This window comes from Bubalus bubalis, chromosome 11 (assembly GCF_019923935.1).
Source record: "Bubalus bubalis isolate 160015118507 breed Murrah chromosome 11, NDDB_SH_1, whole genome shotgun sequence".
Classification (NCBI taxonomy): Eukaryota; Metazoa; Chordata; class Mammalia; order Artiodactyla; family Bovidae; genus Bubalus; species Bubalus bubalis.
The window spans coordinates 41,357,403-41,382,968 of NC_059167.1; the positions used below are offsets into that span (position 1 = coordinate 41,357,403).

General features: G+C 41.0%; 1 long non-coding RNA gene across 1 annotated transcript in view; it reads left to right on the forward strand.

The window, feature by feature from the left end:
• Positions 1-670: 670 nt before the first annotated feature.
• LOC123328039 overlaps positions 671-25,566 on the forward strand; it is a 36,883-nt gene continuing 11,987 nt past the window's right edge. The window contains exons 1-2 of the long non-coding RNA XR_006542768.1: positions 671-909; positions 5,999-6,156. This is a non-coding gene — a long non-coding RNA (uncharacterized LOC123328039). The remainder of the gene's footprint in view (positions 910-5,998; positions 6,157-25,566) is intronic.

The window sequence follows — 25,566 nt, forward strand, 5'->3', positions numbered from 1 at the left end:
ATGATGGTGTTATAATTTAGAGATTCATTGATGGATCAGCTTTCTCCATCTGCCAGCTGGTATTGGGGCCAGGGTATATTAAATAGGAAGATTAAATGTTTTCGTATTGGGGCTGATACCCAAAAAACTTCCAGTTCTGCAGGATGCACCCTAATGGGCTACCCCCAAACAAGAGGGTTGCAGAGAGTGAGAATACCTCACAGTTCCCAAAGGGGGATGACAAGATCTTGGCCACTACTCTCAAAGGCACATGGTCCGAAAAGACGAAGAATTATGGGCCTAAAGGCATGGGGAGAAACTCTGCTCTTCTACTCATGGTTATGACAGTGACCCAAACCAGCAAGAGATATTACAGAAGATGGACCTTCACCCCTAATTGCCCTCAAGAAGGAAGAATAAGACACAGGGCCAAGGAAGGATTAAAACTCATTATCAGGTCCTGGGAAATAGAATCTGATAATAAAATAAAATCTAATCTTTTTTTCCTTTGTGCTTAGTTTCACTTGATCGAAGGGTACTGCGTGCAGCGGCCTTCTACCCAGCAATTCAGATGAGTGTTCCTAGTGTGAAGCGGCTGCACCTGATACTTGAGCTTGGCGTAGGTCTTGCAGAAGCTCTGCGCATGACACCAGGGATCAGCAGACCTGGTGCAGAGAGGATGCGCGCCCAGCACGGTGATCTGAGGCTTGAGCAGTGACACAGACGCTCACGCACACGCACACGCACACGCGCACACCCTCAGACGCACAAGAGCTCCGCCCCTTTCCGCTGACAGAAACATAAAACCTTGCGTTTGGCTATTACCTGTGTTCTTTCCTGAGGAGCCTGGGCTCTCGCACCTCTTCATTCTTTGATGAAGAACGAAACTTTCCTTCACTTCCGAACCGAACTCGGCCTGGTTCTATGGGCGTAAGTGACTTGGACAGAAGGACTTTTGTTGTGGTCTGATGCTGGAGGCTTGATAACAAAACTGAACTGTGGGTTCGCTGCCTATTTTTGTAAATAAGGTTTTATTGGAGCGTTATTGGCGTCCTGTGGGTGTTTGATAGAAGTGCATAATATCAGATCCCACCCCAGAACTTTGAATTCATAATCTGTGTTTTAATAAGATTTGTGACTAATATGTGTGTTCATTACAGTCTGAACTGCTCTAGAGAAGGACTGTGTTAGAGATTCCAAGAAAGGCTAAACTGGCACTTGGCTGCCCCAGGCAGGCTAATAATTTAGTGGCTTCAACTAGATATCGTTTAAGTATTATTTAAAATTTACTTAGTAGAGGCAGGCAGGAAGCATTTGATTTTTTTTTTCAAGTAAAATGGATCTCTTCATATTCAACTTTGGGAATTTATTACATGCATTTAATGTAACGTAACATTTAAACTTATTTGGAATGATTTATTTCACATCTTTTCTGTCATCAATAATTGGATTGTCCTTCACAGTGAAGTACATGGGAATGTAATTGAGCATTCTTATTAAAACGTATTTTAAAACTTCTTTTTCTGCCTTTCATACTGGCAACCATATCCCACTTTTCTGTAGTTCTTTTATCTTTGGTTTTTCCTTTGTGGTTTTCTGAACCAGAAAACATCTTGAGAGGCATATTAGAGGCTTTTATTTTCGGTAACAGAATGGATCACCTATTCCTGATAAGAGGAACAATGTTGTCATTTCAGCATTTCAGGGTTGAGTTGGTGTGAGGCTGGAGGCAGGTCAGCTGGCTTGGTGGTAGCTCATCTCATATCTCACCATGTAGTTTGCATACTCTTAGTAGAAACTGTTTCTTGAAATGAGTTTTCATTTTCACTCCAGATAACTGTCTGCTTCAAAAGAACTAAATTATCTTTTCCAGTTTTGTAAAAATGATGTGAGGAAATTTGAGCTAACTGGGCTATGTTTCTGATTTAGATAATTTTAGGGGGCTTCCCTAACATTTTGTTACACACTTCTCATTGAGGATGTTGACTCCTTGAGAACTACCCAGGCAACAACTGCGGTCTTCCCCCTGCTTAGAGTAACAATCGTAGGATAGGTTAATGAGTCCAGGCAAGCGCCAGGCTACAACCACACCTCACTGCCACTTGATTGTTCCTTTCGAATGCTGAACCCCAAACTCTAGGGAGAAGATGCAGCTTGCAGAGTCAGGTAATGTTAAGGTTAACTTTGTTATGTGATAACACAACATCTTGTAGACCAACATTGTTAACAGTGGATTGAATGCATATCAGAATTACCTGGTAAATTTTCCTAAGAAAACAATTATCTGTTGAATTTTCTTGAGCTGCCAGACTTTCCCAATGAGCCTAATGATTTAGAGCACTGGTTTTCAGACTTGTCAGCAAATTGGAATCACGTGGAGTCTTAAAACTAATAATGGCTGGGTCTCAGCTGGAGGGACTCTGAATTGATGGGCTGGATTCCGAATTGTGGCCAGGACACCAAGTTTTTGAAAAAATGACTAGAGTCATTCTAACGTGTGGCTGAGGTTGAAAACCACTGATGTGGATTCTTTGTGATAAAAAAGTGGAGATATATATTAATATGGGCTTCCAGGTGGTGCTGGTGGTAAAGAACCCACCTGCCAGTGCGGAAGACATAAGAGACACAGATTCGATCCCTAGATCAGGAAGATTCCCTGGAGGAGGGTACAGCAACCCACTCCAGTATTCTTGCCTGGGGAATTCCATGGACAGAGGAGCAGGCTATAGTCCATGGGGCTACAAAAAGTCAGATGTGACTGAAGTGACTTAGCATATATTAATATATTATTAACATAAAATAAATTACCATGATTAATACATATATATTGATTACCCTGATTAATGCAATTACATGTATATATGTTCTGCTTTATTGACTATGCCAAAGCCTTTGACTGTGTGGATCACAATAAACTGTGGAAAATTCTTAGAGATGGGAATACCAGACCACCTGACCTACCTCTTGAGAAACCTATATGCAGGTCAGGAAGCAACAGTTTGAACTGGACATGGAACAACAGACTGGTTCCAAATAGGAAAAAGCCTACATCAGGGCTGTATATTGTCACCATGCTTATTTAACTTATATGCAGAGTCCATCATGAGAAACGCTGGGCTGGAAGAAGTACAAGCTGGAATCAAGATTGCTGGGAGAAATATTAATACCTTAGATATGCAGATGACACCACCCTTATGGCAGAAAATGAAGAGGAACTAAAAAGCCTCTTGATGAAAGTGAAAGAAGAGAGTGAAAAAGTTGGCTTAAAGCTCAACATTCAGAAAACGAAGATCATGGCATCTGGTCTCATCACTTCATGGGAAATAGATGGGAAAACAGTGGAAACAGTGTCAGACTTTATTTTTTGGGGCTCCAAAATCACTGCAGATGGTGATTGCAGCCATGAAATTAGAAGATGCTTACTCCTTGGAAGGAAAGTTATGACCAACCTGTTGGGGGCCGGCGTGAGGCACTCCGCCCGTGGCAAAGGTCATGAGGAAGGAGGCTCGACATACGCAAAGGCAGGATCGAGCCTCAGGAGTCCCCCTGGAAATCCTTGAGCATCTACCCCCATAACCAGAGCCTGCCTACTTTGCTACTTTGTGCTCTCATCTACACCTCTGACTTTACGGGGGGCTATCCCCCACCACCTCTTTCGGAGAAGGAGTTAGCTTAGAGCTCCAGTTAATAAAAATTCCTGGGCGTGACAAGAGTGTTTTAACCTACAAACTCCTCTGAAGGTTCTCTAGCCTGCCTGACAGGCTTGTCCGGCCACATGTGATTGCTCACAGCCTCCCAACCGTGAGAGGCACGAGATGCTTTAAACCTTCTAAAAACAGGTTCCTTAGAAAAGTTAGAAAACCATTAGTATAAGTATAGTGGGCTGATTAGAAATTGTATTGGTGAAGGGTTTTTCATTTGTTGAGCCAATGTTTGCTGCTAAGTCTCCACATCCCCTGCCCTTATACACATTAATGAATATATAGAAGAAATAAGTATTAACCTTTGATATTAATCACATTGGACCTTAGGCTAAGTAAATTCTTACCTTAATTAAAACCCACTACACCCTCTCCCTATAGGAATATAACTTTATTTGGGTGGCGTCTGTTTTAAGAATAATCACCCCTGGAGAAATAAGTGTCCTGGTTGACTGACCACTGTCACAAGGAGAGGGTCATAAATTGTCAGCAGGCCCCCTGGCCAGAAGATGATGTAACACCCCTAAGACCTCTGTATACATTTGTATGAAGCACCTGACTTTGATAAAAGTCAGGACTGCTGACCCTGCATGACTTTTGCATAACATCTCAGTGTATAAAAGTAGACCATGGAAAATAAAGAATTGGGATCAGTTTCTTGAAATACTGGTCTCCCCACGTCGCGCTCTCTCTCAAACTCTGGCTGAGTCTCCATCTGGAGCGCAGAACCCACCATGCTTACTAATTATGCCTGGGTTTCTAAGATCCGACCGGGGAGGCCTCAGTGTCTCCTCTCCTTCGGGAGAACGGAAGGATGCCTGTGGCCTACGTAAGTGGTGCAAACTTCTTGTCTTGAAGTTTTATTGGTCTCCCGCGTAAACCAAGCTACTCAGCCTCTTTTCTCCACTGAATTTTCCTACTGAGCTATCCTCATTCTATTACTCTTTACATCTCTAATTAATATCTAATTGAAGCTATTGTATCCTGATCCTCACCAACGCCGTCCCTGCTTCGAATACCCTGGATCAGCCGGGGCTGGACCCCGGCACCAACCTACATAACATATTCAAAAGCAGAGACATTACTTTGCCAACAAAGGTCTGTCTAGTCAAGGCTATGGTTTTTCCTGTGGTCATGTATGGATGTGAGAGTTGGACTGTGAAGAAAGCTGAGTGCTGAAGAATTGATGCTTTTGAACTGTGGTGTTGGAGAAGATTCTTGAGAGTCCCTTGGACTGCAAGGAGATCAGTCCTGGGTGTTCTTTGGAAGGACTGATGCTAAAGCTGAAACTCCAATACTTTGGCCACCTGATGCCAAGAGTTGACTCATTGGAAAAGACTCTGATGCTGGGAGGGATTGGGGGCAGGAGGAGAAGGGGACGACAGAGGATGAGATGGCTGGGTGGCATCACTGACTTGATGGGCATGGGTTTGGGTGAACTCTGGGAGTTGGTGATGGACAGGGAGGCCTGGCGTGCTGCAATTCATGGCGTCGCAAAGAGTAGGACACGACTGAGCAACTGAACTGAATTGATGTACATATGAGTCTAGACAACCTAGACAAAGATACATATGTACAAATATACATATGTTTAGAAATAAACATAACAAATAATGCCCAAATATCGGTAGTTCAGTGCAATAAAATTTCTTTTGAGTGTGGGGGACTATACATGTGGTTTTTTGGCTCGATCTGGAACTGGCATATAGCAGTTCTCCTGACATCTCAGTGGTTAGAAACCATCATCTGACCTCAACCTAACTGCAGAGGAAGTTAGGAGAGGCAGTGTTTCTGTGGGTCCAAGAGGGAAAATCAGGGTTGGTAAGCCTCTAGTCAGTTTCTGCCGTATGTCAATACTATGAAAATGTTTACAGTGCCTTTATTAAACAACCATGGGCTCACAGTTTGTGTCAACATTTTAAATTCATTTTTATGAATTATATTTGTCTTACATTTGTAGATCAATAAGACTCTAAAGGACCTTTTAGTTATAATTTTCAATAAGAATTACCTTGGAGGCAGTGATTAGAGAGACCCCAAGCTCTCTAGCTCTGCTTTAACCCAAGCAGCTCTGCCTATATTTTGTATGTTAGATTTCAGGGTAATATTTATTTAAACTTAAGATTCTAAATGGAAGTCTCCACTGAAAACCACTACTTGTCAGTATTAGGTGGGGGAGATAATGTTAGAATGGCGTTTCTAATTTCTAATGGGGTTTCTTTATGATCTAACCCAGATCATAAAGATCTTGACAAGGCGCCTCGTGGATGTCAAAGATGAATTGACTGTAGACTCATATTTTGTCCTCTCATTCCTAGGACTGTGAGAAGTGGGGACCCCTACACCCTGTTTCTTCCTTCAGGAGTCTACAAATTCTAACCACATCCTCACTGAAGATACAACTGGGAAAGAACTGCTGTGTATAGAAACCTATCTTCGTTCATCTGTTGGTACTGCTTCATGCAGGTAGCATAAGGTAAGTGCTCACAAAACATTTGCTGATAAACACAGAAGGAAGGAGAAGAGGAGACACATAAGAAGTGGGTTTATCTTCTGCATGGGTTTTCCTATTCTCATTTGTATTTTTATTTCTTCCACTCTGTCATTGATCCATTGAATACATATTACGTGCCTACTGAGTGCCAGGTCAGTCCGCTGAAGACGGTTGCTCTCTTGCTCTCTGACCATCCTCTGCTCCACCTACATCCTACTCATACAGACATGCTTGCTCCCTGCCACAGCTAGTGATTCTTCGAGTCCTTAGCCTGAAATGACTCCACCTGCTCATTTATTAAAGGTAAACATCAGCGGTCATGATAGTTGTTAACCTGAGGGGCTATAAGCAATATGCCCCAGTCCTGATTTCCATGGTAACTGATAAGCCAGCCTGACATCAATTCACCCATGAATGGTAGCCTCCTTTTCCCCTGAGCAGCTAAGATTGCTGCCTTGGCCTGCCTAACAGCCAGCCAGCTATCGAGACATCAGCCATACATGGTGGCTGGTCACTCTGGGACATTTTGCTGTGGACCTGTAAGATCCCCTATCCAATAAATGTTGATGTTGTTACTGAACACAAGTTCCTATGCCCAGTGTACAGTGAGGCCAAACAATACCAAAACAGTGGCATTTACAGCAGAGAAAGGTTAATTGCAGGTCCATGCAAGGGAATGGGTGACTCATGGCCCCACAAATCCTGAACTCCCCAAAGGGTTTCAGCAAAGCATTTTTAAAGGACAGGTGAGGGAGTGGGGTGTGGTGGGGTTTTTGATCAGCTTGTGGACAATTCTGATTGGTTGATGTTGAAGTAATAGGGTGGTTAACTTTATTAATTCATAGGCCTGTAGGTCTGAGAGTGCTACATGCTCATGATCATCAAGTGGTTCATTTGTTCCATTTGCTGGTGGATTTTAGAATCTGAGGGGGTTATAAGGGCTTTCCAGGTGGTGCAGTGGTAAAGAATCCATCTGCCAATGCAGGAGACACAAGAGATCCCTGGGTCTGGAAGATCCCTTGATGTTGAAAATGACAACCCACTCCAGTATTCTTGCCTAGAAAATCCCATGGACAGAGGAGCCTGGTAAGCTACAGTCCATAGGGTCGCAGAAGAGACATGACTGAGCACACATGCCTATACTTTAGCATCTGAAAAACTCAGGAAATATGGGGTACTATTATCTGGGTACTTCAAAGATGAGATAAACCAGAGGATAGGGGGCAGAGTCTTCCTAGACAGCCCCCAGAGGGTCCTGCTCAGTTATAACGTCTCTGGGCTCTTTCTTTAGTCTTGAGACTAGGCAACTACAAGACTTGCAGGCCTGTGGGTGCAGTCCAAAAATTGACAAGCCAGCTATGAGGCTGAGGAAACTCCCATGAGTGTTGATGTTGGGAAATGGAAAGCTGAGGGAGTAGTCCTGAGGTCGCTGTCCACTAACATGTGGGGCCCCATGGCAGCTGACTGCTGTGAGAAGTGTCTTTCTCATCCATTATATCGATGCTATTCTGCTAACCTCAGAATCTGTTTCCAGTGTAAAAGTAGCAGTCTCATGCTTATTTGACAGTACAGGGATGGTTGATGAATACAGACACAATGAAAGGACCCAGATTTGTACAAAATACAAGCATACCCCAACGCAGCACTCCTAAACAATCACAGAAACAGACTTGAGGGATATTTGCTCAGGTACAGGATTGTGAATTGGACATGGTCAGTTACCTGGAAGGTTTTGGTTGGGGCTTGTGGCAGGGGGCAAAATAATAGGAATACCCTAGGGCTTCTGGCCTCAGCTATGGAAGAAGGCAGAGTAATGATACACTGTGATGGACCTACAGCAATATACAGTCTCTAATGTGTTTTAATGGGCTTCCCTGTTGGTTCAGATGGTAAAGAATCCACCTGCAATGCAGGAGATGCAAGAGATGTGGGTTCGATCCCTGGGTTGGGAAGATCCCCTGGACCAGGAAATGGCAACCCACCCCAGTATTCTTGCCTGGGAAATCCCATGGACAGAGGAGCCTGGTGGGGTACAGTCCCTGGGGTCACAAAAGACTCATACATGACTGAGCATGCACATGTAACAGATTTTACCTGTCTTCCACCCAGCCTCACTTAAGACCCTAAGGTCATTAATCCAGGCTACCCACTGGAGAAAGGCACCATTACCCTGTGGCCTGTTGTTACACTGCCTCTCCAGATTTCCGCATGGCTGTGTGGACTGAGGGTGGACTGGCAGGTGCAGGCCCCAGTGCCAAAATCATAGGCAAGGATGGTGGTAATTCAGAGTGCCGTTACTGCTTGTATTTTGCTTAGTGGTCATGATATCCATTGTTTTGTGCCTATTAAACATCTTATGCTTTGTCCAGAGTCTTAGTGGCAGGAATTTGTTCTTAGACTGGGCAGTAATGGTGGTCTCACTGAAAAATGGGCCTGATTGCTGGGTCTACAGTGAAATGCCATTGTCGTCCTCCATGGGGCTTCCCTGAAAAATTGACCCAGTAAGTGCCTGGCTTACTTTTTGCACTCTTGAGCTGTCTTTGGGTTTCCCACGTGGCACTAGTGTAAAGAACCCACCTGCCAATGAAGAAGACATAAGAGATGTGGGTTTGATCCCTGGGTCAGAAAGATCTTCTGGAGAAGGTCATGGCAACTGACTACAGTATTCTTGCCGGGAGAGTCCCACGGACAGAGGAGTCTGGTGGGCTGTGGTCCATAGGGTCACAGAGTCGAACACTACTGAAGTGATTTAGCATGCACACACGCCTGAGTTGCTATTATCTGTGTTGCATTTGTGGTGTCTGGTTGCAGTGTACCTTTACATACCTGAACGCAGGGATATTTTGGAAGAAGGGTGGACCAGGATTGTAAGAATCGTGCAGGGAATGTAGTGGTGGAGTGTATGGTCAGGCCGCTCAAGATATTGTTCTCTTGCTCTCTCTACATGCCCTGCTCCACCACTCCCTATTTCACCTATACCCTCTCACATGAACATGCTTGCCCTCTGCCCCAGCTCGTGGTTGCTCGAATCCTTTGGGCAGAATGGCTCCATCTGCTAGTTTATTAGAGGGAATCATCAGCCTTTGTGATGGTCATTAATCTGAGGGGCTTTGAGGGATGTGCCCCAGTCCTGGTTTCCCTGGTAATTGGTAAGTCAACCCGCCATCAATTCCCCCTATAACGGTAGCCTCTTTCTTCCCCCAGTAGCGAAGATTGCTATGTCCCTCTTGCCATCATCCTTACACGGTGGGCTGCTGATCTAGGATCTTTGTTTCAGACTTGTATGGGGAATGTGACAATAAACCATTATTGTCTCTGTTGCTGTTTCCGGGCGCTTTGGTTTTGAGCTGGGCAACCACAAGGCTTGCAGGCCTGTGTGGTGCCGCCCAACAGCCAAGTACTGAACTGGGCAATGGACCTCCAAAGACAAGGCAGACTCTTTGCCATCAGAGGTCTTATGTGACACAGGGGAGGCAGCAGTGGGCTACAAGGTTATGATGAACATTTACTGAGGGTGGAGGGAGGTGGAGATGGTGAAGGGAAAGGAGAAGCAAGAGGGCTGAGCAAGGAGTGGCTCATTCTTTCAGTCTTCAGTTAGTTGCTAGGAGAGCCAAGAGGCTAGATCTTGACTCACAAACATAATTTGTAGCTTTACACAGTCCTGTTTTGCTTTCATATATTGTATTCCATTCGTTCTTCTTTTGGCACATACAATGAGTTGAGAACATGCTATGTTGCCAGAACATCTGGAGTTTTGCCAGGTCTGCCTCTCCAAGATGACAGAGAGAGACATTTGGCAAGACACCAGAAAGTGGAAAGTGAAAGGGACTCAGTTGTGTCCAACTCATTGTGACCCCATGTACCCCAGGGATTAGATCTGGTAGAGAGAGTGCATGAAGAACTATGGAGGGAGGTTCAGGACATTGTACAGGAGGCAGTGATCAAGACCATCCCCAAGAAAAAGAAATGCAAAAAGGCAAAATGGTTGTCTGAGGCTGCTGCTGCTGCTGCTAAGTCGCTTCAGTCATGTCTGACTCTGTGCGACCCCATAGACGGCAGTCCACCAGGCTCCCCCATCCCTGGGATTCTCCAGGCAAGAACACTGGAGTGGGGTGCCATTTCCTTCTCCAATGCATGAAAGTGAAAAGTGAAAGTGAAGTCGCTCAGTCGTGTCCGACTCCTAGCGACCCCATGGACTGCAGCCTACCAGGCTCCTCCGTCCATGGGATTTTCCAGGCAAGAGTACTGGAGTGGGTTGCCATTGCCTTCTCTGGGTTGTCTGAGTAGGCCTTACAAATAGCTATGAAATGAAATGAAAGGCAAAGGAGAAAAGGAAAGATATACCTATTTGAATGCCAAGTTCCAAAGAATAGCAAGGAGAGATAAGAAAGACTTCTTCAGTGATCAATGCAAAGAAATAGAGGAAAACAACAGAATGGGAAAGACTAGAGATCTCTTCAAGAAAATTAGAGATACCAAGGAAACATTTCATGCAAAGATGGGCACAATAAAGGACAAAAATGGTATAGACCTAACAGAAGCAGAAGATATTAAGAAGAGGTGGCAAGAATACACAGAAGAACTATACAAGAAAGATCTTCACGACCCAGATAATCACAATGGTGTCATCATTCACCTAGAGCCAGACATCTGGGAATGCAAAGTCAAGTGGGCCTTAGGAAATATCACTATGAACAAAGCTACTGGAGGTGATGGAATTCCAGTTGAGCTATTTCAAATCCTAAAAGATGATGCTGTGAAAGTGCTGCACTCAATATGCCAGCAAATTTGGAAAAGTCAGCAGTGGCCACAGGACTGGAAAAGGTCAGTTTTCATTCCAATCCCAAAGAAAGGCAATGCCAAAGAATGTTCAAACTACTGTGCAATTGCACTCATCTCACATGCTAGCAAAGTAATGCTCAAAATTCTCCTTGTCAGGCTTCAACAGTATGTGAACCATGAACTTCCCAGATGTTCAAGCTGGTTTTAGAAAAGGCAGAGGAACCGGAAATCAAATTGCCAACATCTGTTGGATCATCAAAAAAGCAAAAGTTCAAGAAAAACATCTATTTCTGCTTCATTGTTTATGCCAAAGCCTTTGACTGTGCAGATCACAATAAACTGTAGAAAATTTTTTAAAAAATGGGAATACCAGACCACCTGATCTGCCTCCTGAGAAATCTGTATACAGGTCAGGAAGCAACAGTTAGAACTGGACATGGAACAACAGACTGGTTCCAAATAGGGAAAGGAGTACATCAAGGCTGTATATTGTCACCCTACTTATTTAACTTATATGCAGAGTACATCATGAAAAATGCTGGACTGGATGAAACACAAGCTGGAATCAAGATTGCCGAGAGAAATATCAATAACCTCAGGTATGCAGATGACACCACACTTATGGCTGAAAGCAAAGAAGAACTAAAGAGCTTCTTGATGAAAGTGAAAGAGGAGAGTGAAAAGTTGGCTTAAAGCTCAACTTTCAAAAAACTAAGATCATGACATCTGGTCCCATTACTTCATGGCAAATAGATGGGGAAACATTGGAAACAGTTTATTTTTGGGGGCTCCAAAATCACTGCAGATGGTGACTGCAGCCATGAAATTAAAAGATGCTTGTTCCTTGGAAGGAAAGTTATGACCAACCTAGACAGCATATTAAAAAGCAAAGACATTACTTTGCCAACAATGTCCGTCTAGTCAAGTCTATGGTTTTTCCAATAGTCAATAGTGCTGAAGAATTAATGCTTTTGAACTGTGGTGTTGGAGAAGATTCTTGAGAGTCCCTTGGACTGCAGAGAGATCCAACCAGTCTATCCTAAAGGAAATCAGTCCTGAATATTCATCAGAAGGACTGATGCTGAAGCTGAAACTCCAATACTTTGGCCACCTGTTGTGAAGAACTGACTCATTTGAAAAGACCCTGATGCTGGGAAAGATTGAGGGCAGGAGGAGAAGGGGACGACAGAGGATGAGATGGTTAGATGGCATCACCGACTGGATGGACATGAGTTTGAGTAAACTCTGGGTGTTGGTGATGAACAGGGAGGGCTGGTGTGCTGCAGTGTATGGAGTCGCAGAGTTGGACATGACTGAGTGAGTCAACTGAACTGAACTGGACTATACAGTCCATGGAATTGTCCAAGCCAGAATACTGGAGTGGGTAGCCTTTCCCTTCTCCAGGGGCTCTTCCTAACTCAGGAATCGAACCCAAGTCTCATGCATTTTAGGGAAATTCTTTACCAGCTAAGCTCCAGGGAAGCCCCAAAACACTGGAGTTGGTATCCTCTCCCTTTTCCAGTGGATCTTCCTGACCCAGGAATCAAACCGGGGTCTCCTGCATTGCAGGTGGATTCCGGCGCACAATGAGGATACTTACTGAGGATCGTGAGCGGTTGAAGTGCACTGTTTAAAAATGCTTCTTAAACTAGGAATGTTAGATTTAAAATATGCATATATATTGGGCAATACTGATACTTGAGGGTATGGAGAAGGTATCGTTTCTAACCCCCAAATACTGATGAGGAGAATAAACACCAAGAAGTTGCACTGACCAAATAACTTATAAAGGGAACTAAGACTTGAATACAGTGGTTTTTTAAAAAAAATTTTTATTGAGACATAGTTGATGTGAATATTAGGTTACAGGTATACAACATACTGATTCACAATTTAAGAGCTGCACATTTATGACTATTATAAGATGTCAGCTACATCCCCTGTGCTGTACAATATATCCTTGTTGCTTGCTTATCTTATATGTAATAGCCTGTACCTCTTAATTCTCTACCCTTTTATTGCCTCTTCCCCCTTCCCTCTTCCCACTAGTAATCACTATTTGTCCTCTCTATGGGTAAGTTTCTGTTTCATTATTCTCATTTTATTTTTTACATTCTACATGTAAGTGATAACAGACTATATGTCTTTCCCTAATTATATTTCCCTCAGCATAATGTACTCCAGGTCCATCCATGTTGTTGCAAATGGCAAAATTTCTATTCTTTTTGTGGCTTAGTAATATTCTGTTATATACATCATCTTTATCCATACATCTGTGGATGGACAATTAGGTTGCTTCCGTATCTTGGCAACTGCATGCAGTGCTGCTGTGAACATTGATGTTCATGTGTCTCTTCAGATTAGTGGAGTTGTTTTTTTTTTTTTTTTTTTTGGTGTATGTACACAGGAGTAGAACTGCTAGGTCATAGGTAGTTCTGTTTTTAGTTTATTTTCCGCAGAGGATACACCAATTTACATTCCCACCAACAGTGTACCAGGGTTCTCTTTTCTCAACATCCTCGTAAACATTTGTTATATATGTTCTTTTTGGTGTTTGCCATTCTGACAGGTGTGAGGTGCTATCTCATTGTGGCTTTAATTTCCTTTTCTCTGATTGGCAGTGTTGAGCAACTTTTCATGTACCTGTTAGCCATATGTATGTCTTCTTTGGAAAAAAAGTCTTAGTCTTAAAGTCTTCTGCCCATTTAAAAAATCAGGCTGTTGTATTTTTTTATATTAGACTATATGAACTATTTATATATGTTGCATATTAACCCCTTACTGGTCATATCATTAGCAAATGTTGTCTTTTCATTTTTCATTCGTTTCCTTTGCTGTGCAAAAACTTTTAAGTTGAATTAGGTCTCATTTATTTTTGTTTTTATTTCCTTTGATTTAGGAGACAAACCTAAAAGAATATTACTACAATTATGTCAATGAATTTCTGCCCACATTTTCATCTAAAAGTTTTATGGTTTGTAGTCTTATATTTAGGTCTTTAATCCATTTGGGGTTTATTTTTGCATATAGATAATGTTCTAATTTCATTCTTTCACTTGTAGCTGTCCAGTTTCCCCAACACCTCTTACTGAAGAGACTGTCTTTTCCCTATTGTATACTCTTGCCTTCTATGTCAAAGATTAATTGAACATAAATGTGTGGGCTTATTTCTGGGCTCTCTGTTCCATTGATCTGTATGTCTGGTTTTGTGCCAGTACCATATTCTTTAATGACTTTAGCTTTATTGTATAGTCTGAAGTTAGGGAGTATGATTCCTACAGCTCTGTTAAGATTGTTTTGGCTGTTTAGGATCTTTTGTGTCTCCATACAGACTTTAAAATTGTTCTCTGAAAAATGCCATTGGTATTTTGATAAGAGATTTCATTTAATCTAGATTGCCTTATGTCATAGTATGATCATTTTAACAATATTAAATCTAGCAATCCAAGAACACAGTATATTTTTCCATCTGCGTTGTCTTCAGTTTCTTTCCTCAGTGCCTTAGTTTTCCAAGTATGATATCTTTTACTTCCTTAGGCAGAATTATTCCTAGGCATCTTACTCTTTTTGATGCAATGGTGAATGTGATTATTTCCTTAACTTTTCTTTATGAGAGTTGTTGTTAGTGTTTAGAAATGCACTTGCATTTAGAAATGCAACTGATTTCTGTGTATTAGTTTTGTATCCTGAAGTGAAGTGAAAGTTGCTCAGTCGTGTCCAACTCTTTGAGATCCCATGGACTATATAGTCCATGGAATTCTCCAGGTCACAATACTGGAGTGGGTAGCCTTTCCCTTCTCCAGGGGATCTTTCCAACCCAGGAATCGAACTGGGATCTCCTGCATTGCAGGCGGATTCTTTACCAACTGATCTATCAGGGAAGCTTTGCCAAATTCATTAAGCTCTAGTAGTTTTCTGTTAAATTGGCCTCTTTATATTTTCTCTTGCTTTCTTTTTCAGTTTTGAGAGATAGTGCATTTCTAAGAGGGCTTCTCTGGTGGCTCAGTGGCAAAGAATCCAACTACCAGTGCAAGAGACTCAGGTTCAATCCTTGGGTCGGAAAGATCCACTGCAGAAGGATATGGCAACTCACTCCAGTATTTTTGCCTGGGAAATCCTATAGACAGAGGAGCCTGGTGGGCTACAGTCCATAGGGTCACAAAGGGTCAGACATGACTGAGCATGCACACATGCCATCCTGCTCTCTTAGGGTTTTTCTTCTGAAAACATACTTAGTTTGCTTTGACCTATCCTGTCTTCATGGTCAATATTTCTTCTGATGTGGTACCTGAAAGTTCCCATCCTCTGAGGCCTGGGTTTTCATTTCTGCTTTTACTCATTTGGGCCCTCTTTAGGACTTCACTCATAGCTCAGTTGGTAAAGAATCCGCCTGTGATGCAGGAGACCCTGGTTCAATTCCTGGGTTGGGAAGATCTGCTGGAAAAGGGATAGGCTACCCACTCCAGTATTCTTGGGCTTCCCTTGTGGCTCAGCTAGTAAAGAATCTGCCTGCAATGTGGGAGACCTGAGTTCAATCCCTGGGTTGGGAAGAACCCCTGGAAAAGGAAAAGGCTACCTACTCTAGTATTCTGGCCTGGAGAATTCCGTGGACTTGTTCACGGGGTGGCAGAGTTAGACACGGCTGAGTGACTTTCACTTTCACATTCTCTTAATGAATCTGGCTAAAGGTTTATCAATTTTGTTTATCTTTTCAAAGAACAAACCCTTAGAGACCAAAAAAAAAAAAAAAAAAAAAGAGAGAGAGAGAGAGAAAAGATCAAGGAAACTTATTTCATTTGCTGTGATATTTATGGTTTCTTTCCTTTAGGTGTTCCATTACTAGTACCTTTTAGGTGTAAAGTTAGATTGTTTGAGATTTTTCTTGCTTTCCTGAGATAAGCACGTAGCAGTAGCTGTAAACTTTCCTCTTAGAACTGCTATTGCTGCGTCTCCAAGATTTTGGGTCATGGTGTTTTCATTTTCATTTCACTCCAGGTATTTTTTAATTTCCTCTTTGATTTCTTCACTGATCCATTGATTGATTTAGTAGCATACTGTTTAGTCTTCATATGTCTGTATTTTTTGAAGTTTTTTCCTTATAGTTGATTTCTAGTCTTAAACCACTTGGTCAGAAAAGATGCTTGGTATGATTTCACTTTTCTTAAATTTACTGAGGCTTGGTTTTTGACCTAGAATGTGATCTGTCCTGGAGTATTCTATGTGCACTTGGAAAGAATGTGTATTCTGTTACTTTCAGATGGAAAGTTATATACACACACACAAACACACACACACACACATATATATATTTGATTAATTGATCAAATGTGAGTCCATTGGTCTAATGTGACATTTAAGGTCATATTTCCTTATTGATTATATCTGGATGATCTGTCAATTGATGTAAATAGGATTTTAAAATCCCTTACTATCATGTTACTGTCAATTTTTCCTTTTGTGTCCACTAATACTTGCTTTATGTATTTAGCTGCTCCTGCACTGGATGCATATGTATTTTAAGTTATTATAGTTTCTTGGATTGATCCATTGATCAGTATATAATATCCTCCTTTGTTGTTTAAAGTCTATTTTGTTTAAGTATTGCTACCTTGAATTTCTCATTTGCATGGAATAATTTTTACATCCCCTCACTTTCAGTCTCTGTGTGTTTTTAGATCTGAAGTGGTTCTCTGCTGCTGCTGCTGCTGCTAAGTCGCTTCAGTCATGTCTGACTCTGTGCGACCCCATAGATGGCAGCCTACCAGGCTCCCCCGTCCCTGGGATTCTCCAGGCAAGAACACTGGAGTGGGTTGCCATTCCTCTAGTAGGCACTATATATATAGGTCTTGTTTTTGAATCCATTTAGACACTCTGTCTTTTGATTGGCACATTTAGGCCATTTATATCCATATCTATGGTAGTTACTGATATTTATTCTTATTGCCATTTTGTTAATGGTTTTGGGTTTGTTTTTTCATAGGTATCTTTTGTTCCTTTTTTTGGTTCTCTTGTGATTTCATTGTCTTTGGACTCCTTTTTCTTTCCTTTTTCAAAAATTGTATTTAAATGTAGGATAATTACAATATTGTGAAGGTTTTGCAATACATCAACATGAAACAGCCATTGGTATACATGTGTCCCCCCATCCTAAACCCCCTTCCCACCACCCTCCCCACCCTATCCCTCTAGGTTGTTCCAGAGCACCATCTTTGGGTGCCCTGCTTCATGCATCAAACTCACACTGGTTATCTATTTTACATATGGTAATGTATGTGTTTTAATGCTATTCTCTCAAATCATCCCACTCTTGCCTTCTCCCACTGAGTCCAAAAGTCAGTTCTTTATGTCTGTGTCTCCTTTGCTTCCCTGCATGTAGGATTATCAGTACTATCTTTCTAAATTCCATATAAATGCATTAATATACAGTATTTGTCTTTCTCTTTCTGACTTACTTCACTCTGTATAATAGGCTCTAGGTTCATCCACCTCATTAGAACTGAATCAAATGCTTTCCTTTCTATGGCTGAGTAATATTGCATTGTGTCTATGTACCACAACTTCTTTATCCATTCATCTGCTGATGGACACTTAGGTTGCTTCCATGTCCTAGCTGTTGTAAATAGTGCTGCAGTGAACATTGGGGGTACATGTGTCTCTTTCAATTCTGGTTTCCTCAGGGTGTATGCTCAGTAGTGGGATTGTTGGGTCATATGGAAGTTTTAGGGCTTCCCTGGTAGCTCAGCCTTGCAGGAGACCCTGGTTCGATTCCTGGGTCAGGAAATTTCCCTGGAGAAAGGATAGGCTACCCACTCTGGTATTCATGGGCTTCCCTGGTGGCTCAGGTGGTAAAAAATCTGCCTGCAATGAGGGAGACCTGGGTTCAATCCCTGGGTTGGGAAGATCCCTTGGAGGAGGGCATGGCAACCCAGTCCAGTATTCTTACCTGGAGAATCCCCATGGACAGAGGAGCCTCGCAGGCTACAGTTCACGGGGTCGCAAAGAGTTGGCCCTGACTGAGTGACTGGGTACATGGTAGTTTTATTCTTATTTTTTAAAGGAATCTCCAAACTGTTCTCCATAGTGGCTGTATCAGTTTACATTCCCACTAACAGGGCAAGAATGTTCTGTTTTCTCCACACCCTTTCCAGCATTTATTGTTTGTAGATTTTTTTATGGTGGCCATTCTGACCCATTGTAGTTTTGATTTCCATTTCTTTAATAATGAGTGATATTGATTGATCTTCTTTTTCTAGTTCCCTTAAGTGTTAGGTTAGATTGTTTATTTGAGGTTGTTCTTGTTTTCTGAAGTAGGCTATATTGTTATAAACTTCCCTCCTGGGATGGCTTTTGCTTCATCCCATGGATTTTGGAATGTTGTGTTTTCATTTTCATTCATCTCAAGGTATTTTTTGCTTTAGTCTTTATTTGTTGACTCATCGGTTTGTTTAGTAGCATGTTGTTTAGACTCCACTCCATGTGTTTTTTCCAGTTTTCTTATATTTGATTTCTAGTTTTTTTTATACAGTTGTGGCAGGAAAAATTACTTGATATAATGTCTTAAATTTATTGAGACTTGTTTTGTGGATTATCATGTGATATATGCCAGAGAATGTTCTATGTGCACTTGAGAATGTGTAATCTGCTTTTGGATGGGATATTCTCTATTTATTAAGTCAATCCTACCTAAAGTGTCATTTAAAACCAATGCTTTGTTACTGATTTTCTCTCTGGACAATATATCAATTTTTGTAACTGAAGTGTTAAAGTCCCCTACTAGTATTGTATTACAGTTGATATCTCCTTTTATATCTATTAGTATTTGCTTTACGTATTTGGATGCTTCTGTGTTGGGTGCATAGATATTTATATGTATTATATCCTCTTGTTATGTAATACCCTTCTTAGTCTGTTGTTAAGAGTTTTGTTATAAAGTCAGCTCTGATATAAGTATTGCTACCTCAGCTTTCTTTTCAGATCTATTTGCATGAAATATCTTTTTTCTATCCCTACACTTTAGATCTGAAGTGAATCTCTTGTAGGCACTACTTCAAAAAACAAGAGGAATCTCAAATACACAATCTAACCTTACACTTAAAGGAAGTAGAAAAAGAATGACAATATTTATGAGTCTTTTTTTTTTTTCATTCATTCGGCTACTTTGTGTTTTTATTGGAGCATTTAGTCTATTTACATTTAAATTGATTATTGATAGGTGTGTCCTTATTGCCATTTTGTTAATTGTTTTCTGGTTGTTTTGTAGTTCTTATCTGTTCCTTTCTTCTTTTGTTCTCTCCTCTTGTAATTTGATGACTTCCTTTAGTGTTATTTTTATATTCCTTAGTTTTGTGTGGCAGGTTTTTATTTTGTGGTTAGCATGAAGTTCATTTATAACAACTTATGAATACAGAAGTTTAACTTGATGGTCAGGTTAAGACTGAGCACATTCTAAAAGTTAATTACATTTTTATGACCCCCGCCCCCAGTGTTATGTTTTTGATATCATACTTTACATCTTTTATTAATGTATCACTCAACTAATTATTTTAGATATTGTTGATTTTATTACTTTTTTTTTTAGCCTTTGTATTAGCTTTATAAGTGGTTGATCCACTAACTTTACTATTTGTTTGCCTTTACCAGTGATATTATTTCCCCCATAATTTTCTTGTTTTTGCTGTGTGTTGTGCTGTGCACAATCGCTCAGTCATGTCCAACCCTTTTGACCCCATGGACAGTAGCCTGCCAAGCTCCTCTGTCCATGGAATTTTCCAGGCAAGAATACTGGAGTGGGTTGCCATTTCGTACTCCAGGGGATATTCCCATCCCAGGAATCAAACCCACATCTCTTGCGTCTCCTGCATTGGCAGATGGCTTCTTTACCACTGTGCCACCTAGGAAGCCATTCTTGTTTCTACTTATGGCCTTTTCTATTTAATTAAGTCCCTTTAAGATTTCTTGTATGACCAGTTTAGTGGTGATGAACTCCTTTAGCTTTTGCTTGTCTGGGAAACTCTCTATCCTTCTATTCTGAGTGATAACCTTGTAGATACAGCACTCTTGGATGTAATTTTTTTCCCCTTAATTTCTTTGAATATAAAAACTTTAGAGTCCCTGTTGGCCTATAAAGTTTTTGCAAAAATATCATCTTACAGTCTTATGGAAGTTGCTTTTTGCTAAAAAATCAGCTTAAAGTCTTAAAGGAGTTGATTTGTACATACCAGTTATTTTTATTTTGCTGCTTTAAGATGATCTCTTTAATTTTTGACAATATAATTATAATGTGTCTTGGTGTGGATACCTTTGGGTTGATTTTATTTGGGACTTTCTGTACTTCCTGGACTTGAATGTCTGTTTCTTTCACTAAGGGAAGTTTTCAGCCATTATTTTTCAAGTAGGTTTTCTGTTCCCTTTTCTGTCAGGTCTCCTTTGGTATCCCCCTGTAATGTAAATGTTAATATGATTGATGTTGCCCCACAGGTTCCTTAAACTATCATTTTTAAATATTTTATTTTTTTCTTTGCTGTTTCGTTTGGATGATTTCTATTACCTTATCCTTCTAATTGCTGATCTGTTCTACTGCATCCCTTAATCCATTGTTGATTCCTTCTAGTGTATTTTTCACTTCAGTTATTTTATTTTTAAGTTCTGATTGATTCCTTTTTATGTTTTCTGTCTCTCTGTCAAAGTTCTCAGTGAGTTCATCCATTCTCCTCCTGAGTGTAGTGAGCTTCTTTTTATTGCTTGGAACTCTTATCTGGTAAACTGCTTATTTCCATCTCATTTAATTTTTTTTTTTCTGAGGTTTTGTCTTGTTCTTTAGTTTAGAAAGTATTCTTTGTCTTCTTATTATGCCTGTCTCTCTGTGTTAGGAATATCTGCTACATCTCCCAGTCTTGAAAGCATTGCCTTATGTAGAATGTGTCCTGTGTGGCCTGGTGGGGCAGTTCCCTAGATCGCCAGAGCTAGGCTCCAGGGGTGTCCCCTGTGTGGGCTGCATGTGTCCTCCTGTTGCAGTCAGGCTGCAGTAGGTGTGGTTGGCCACCAGGCCAGGACCAGGGAGTCCTGGCAACAACTGCTGCAGTTGTCTGGGGTTTGCCCCCCAGCCTGACTGGCTGAGATGTTTGGCTACAACTGCTGTGGGTGTCCTGATGGGCAGGGCTGGCCCCCTGGAGGGGGAGTTGCTTCGGAAGAGTTCTGATGCCAGGTAGGGCTGCCCATCAGGAGGGGCAGGGTGGGAACTGCCTTGGAGGAGGTCAGTTCTGGCCCAGGTGTGTGGGTTGGGTGAGGCTGGTTCTTAGGGGGAGCCCTGGGGCAGGAAGCATGGTGTGAGCTACTCTGGTTCATAGTGACAGAAAATGGCACCCTCCAGCACTGGGCCAGCGAGATGGCAGGAGAGTAAAAGGGAAATGGTGCCTGCCAGTGCTTTCATCCCCAAAGAAAGTCCCACCAGATCCCTGCCCTTCTGGCACACACCCTAAAATTAATCAATGACTCTCTCTTGTATGACCTAGGTACTTTGCAAGCTCCTGCCTTTGCCCTGAGACTTGATGCAAGTGAGTCTGTGAATGAGCCCTTCAAGGGCAGTCTTGATTTCCCACAGCCCTTCAGCTAGCTTTCCTGGAATTAAGCCCTGTTGGTTTTCAAAGCCAGCTGATGCGAGCATGTGAGCCACTTCTTGGCTGGTAATTGCTGTTTGGGATGATTTCTGTGAATTTTTTCGGTTTTGATGTCCTCTGAGATTCCAAAACTCCCCACTGATCCTGCCTGTGAAAAGGTTTCCTATTGTGTGGAAATTTCTCCTTCACAGCTCCCTCCCCAGGATGAGTCTCAGTCCCGAAATCCTTTGTCTTCCTTTTCATTTTTATTTTTTGTCCTACTTCATTCCAAAGAGATTGGTTTGCCTTTCTGGATATCTGGGGTCATCCACCAGCATTCAGAAGATGTTCTGTGAAGTTGCTCCACATGCAGATGATCTTTTGATGTATTTATAGGGGAGAAAGTGATCTCCCCATCCTATTTATCTGCCATGTTGGGACTGGCCCTCCTTTTTCTTTTTTGCATGTATCTATTATAGATTTTTTTAATTTAATTTTCATTTAATATTATAGTTGACTTGGGCTTCCCTGGTGGATCAGTGGTAAAGAATTTGCCTGTCAAGCGGGAGACTTGAATTCAATCCCTGGGTCAGGAAAATCCCCTGGAGAAGAAAATGGCAACCCACTCCAGTATTCCTGCCTAGAAAATTCCATGGACAGAGAAGTCTGGCAGGCTGTAGTCCATGGGGTCACAAAGAGTCAGACATGACTTAGCAACTGAGCATGCACAAGCATAGTTGACTTACCAAGTTGTTAATTTCAGGTGTACAGCAAAGTAATTCAGTTATACATATATACATTATTTTTCAGGTTTTCCCCTATAGATTATAACAAAATATTCAATACAGTTCCCTGTGATATACAGTAGGTCCTTGTTGATTATGTATTTTATATATAGTAGTGTATATACATTAATCCCAAATTCCTAATTTATGCCTCCTCCACCTTTCCCCTTTAATAACCAGAGACATATTTTTGAAGTCTGTGAGTCTGTTTCTGTTTTGTGAATAAGTTCACTTGTATCATTTGTTTTTTAGAATCCACATAAGTGATATCATATGATCTTTTTTTTTTCTGGCTTACTTTACTTAGTATGATAATGTCTAGGTCCATCCATGTTTCTGCAGATGGCATTATTTCTACATTTTTTATGGCTGAGTAATATTCCATTGTGTGTGTTTGTGTGGGTATGTATTGCAGATTCTTGATCTATTTATTTGTCTGTACACATTTAAATTTCTTCAGTGTTTTGCCTATTGTAAATATTGCTGCATTGAACATTGGGATACATGTGTCTGTTTGAATATGGTTTTCTTCAAACATGGTCAAGAGTGGGATTGCTGGATTTTATGGTAGTTCTATTAGTGGATTTTTTAAGGGATATCCATACTGTTCTCCACAATGATTGTCCCACTTTTTATTTCTACCAACAGTGTAGAAAGAAGCTTCCTTTTTCTCCACACACTCTCCAGCATTTATTATTTGTAGATGTTTTAATAATGGCCATTCTGACTGGAGTGAGGTGACACCTCATTGTAGTTTTGATTTGCATTTCTCTAATAATTAGTGATCTTGACCATCTTTTCTTGTGCCTGTTGGCTATTTGTATGTCTTTTTTGGAGAAATATCTATTTAGTTCTGCTTACTTTTGTATTGCATTGTTTGTTTTTTTTGACATTGAGCTGTATGAACTGTATACATTTTGGAGATTAATCCCTTGCTGGATGCATCGTTTTCAAGTATCAATATTTTCTCCCATTCTCTAGGTTGTCTTTTTGTTTGTTTCCTTGCTGTGTGAAAGATTTTCAGTTTAATTGAGTCCCATTTGTTTTGTTTTTGTTTTAATTTCCATTATTCTAGGAAACAAATCCAAAAAGATACTGCTGCCATTTATGTCAAGGTGTTTTGGGTATATTTTCCCCCAGAAGTTTTATAGAATCCAGTCTTATATTTAGGGCTTTAATCTGTTTTGAGTTTAGTTTTGTGTATGGTGTTAGAGAATGTTCTAGTTTCTCTCCCTCTTTTTTAACATGTACCTGTCCAGTTTTCCCAGCACCATGTATTGAAGAGATTATCTTTTCTCCATTGTACAGTATTGCCTCCTTTGTCATCAATTGACCATAGATGCATGGGTTTATTTCTGGGATTTCTATCCTGTTACACTGACCTTTTTTGTGTCACTGTCAAACTTTTTTGATGACTGTAGCTTTGTACAATAGTCTGAATTCACAGGGCCTGATTCTTCCACCTCCATTTTTCTTTCTCAAGATTACCTTAGCTATTTTGGGTTTTTTGTATTTCCACACAAGTTTAAAAAATTTTTATTTTAGTTATGTGAAAAATGCCATTGGTAAGTTGATAGGAATTGCATTGAATCTGTAGATTGCCTTGGGTAGTGTAGTCATTTTGGCAATATTGATTCTTTCAGTTCAAGAACATGGTATATTTTCCCATCTATGTCATCTTTGATTTCTTTCATCAGCATCTTACAGTTTTCAGAGTACAAGTCTTTTTTCTCCTTAGGTAGGTTTATTTCTAGGTATCTTAGTCTTCTTGATGCAGTAGTAAATGCACTGTTTCCTTAATTTCTCCTTTTGATGTTTCATAGTGTATAAAACAGATTTATGTGTGTTAATTTTGTATCCAGCAACATTAATGAATTTATTGATATGCTCTAGTAGTTTTCTGGTAGCATTGATAGAATTTTTTTACATATAGTATCCTATCATCTGGAAACAGTGACCATTTACTACTTCTTTGACAATTTGGATTCCTTTTATTGCTTTTTCTTCCCTGATTGTTGTGGTGAGGACTTCTACAACTATGTTGAATAGCAGTGGCAAGAGTGGATATTCTTCCTAATCTTAGATGAAATGGTTTCAGCTTTTTGCCATCGAGTATGATGTTATCTTATAGGATTGTCATAGGGGCTTCCCAGATGACACCAGTGGTAAAGAACCAGCCTGAGAATGCATGAGACTTAAGAGATGTGGGTTTGATCCCTGGTCGGGAAAATCCCCTGGAGTTGGAAATGACAGTTCATTCCAGTTTTCTTGCCTGGAGAATCCCATGGAAAGAGAAGCTTGATGGGCCACAGTCCATAGGGTCACAAAGAGTCAGAAACAACTGAAGCACACAGCATGCATGCTGAAGCATGAGTTTGCCTCTCTGCCCACTTTCTGGAAAGCTTATTAATATAAATGGGTGTTGAATTTTGTCTGAAGCTTTTCCTGCATCTATTGAGAGGATCATATGGTTTTTATTCAATTTGTTAATGTGAGGTGTCACACTGATTTGCAGACATTAAAAACTCCTTATATCCCTGGGATAAATCCCACTTGCTCATGGAGTATGATCTTTTAATGGATTTGGGTTTGCTACTACTTTGTTGAGGATTTTTGCATCTAAGTTCATCAGTGATCAGTTCAGTTGCTCTGTCATGTCTGACTCTTCGCAGCCCCATGGACTGCAGGATGCCAGGCTTCCCTGTCCATCACCAACTCCTGGAACTTGCTCAAACTCATGTCCATTGAGTCGGTGATGCCATCCAACCATCTCATCCTCTGTCGTCGCCTTCTCCTCCTGCCTTCAATCTTTCCCCGAGTCTTTTCCAATGAGTCAGTTCTTCACATCAGGTGGCAAAATTATTGGAGTTTCAGCTTCGGCCTCAGTCCTTTTGATGAATATTCAGGACTGATTTCTTTTAGATTTGACTGTTTGATCTCCTTGCCATCCAAGGGATTCTCAAGAGTCTTCTCCAACAACACAGTTCAAAAGTGTCAATTCTTCAGTGCTTAGCTTTCTTTATGGTCCAACTCGCACATTCATACATGACTACTGGAAAAACCATAGCTTTGACTAGATGGACCTTTGTTGGCAAAATAATTTTGCTAACAAGTAATGTCTCTGCTTTTTAATATACTGTCTAGGTTGGTCATAGCTTTCCTTCCAAGGAGCAAGCTTCTTTAAATTTCATGGCTGCAATCACCATTTGCAGTGATTTTGGAGCCCCCCC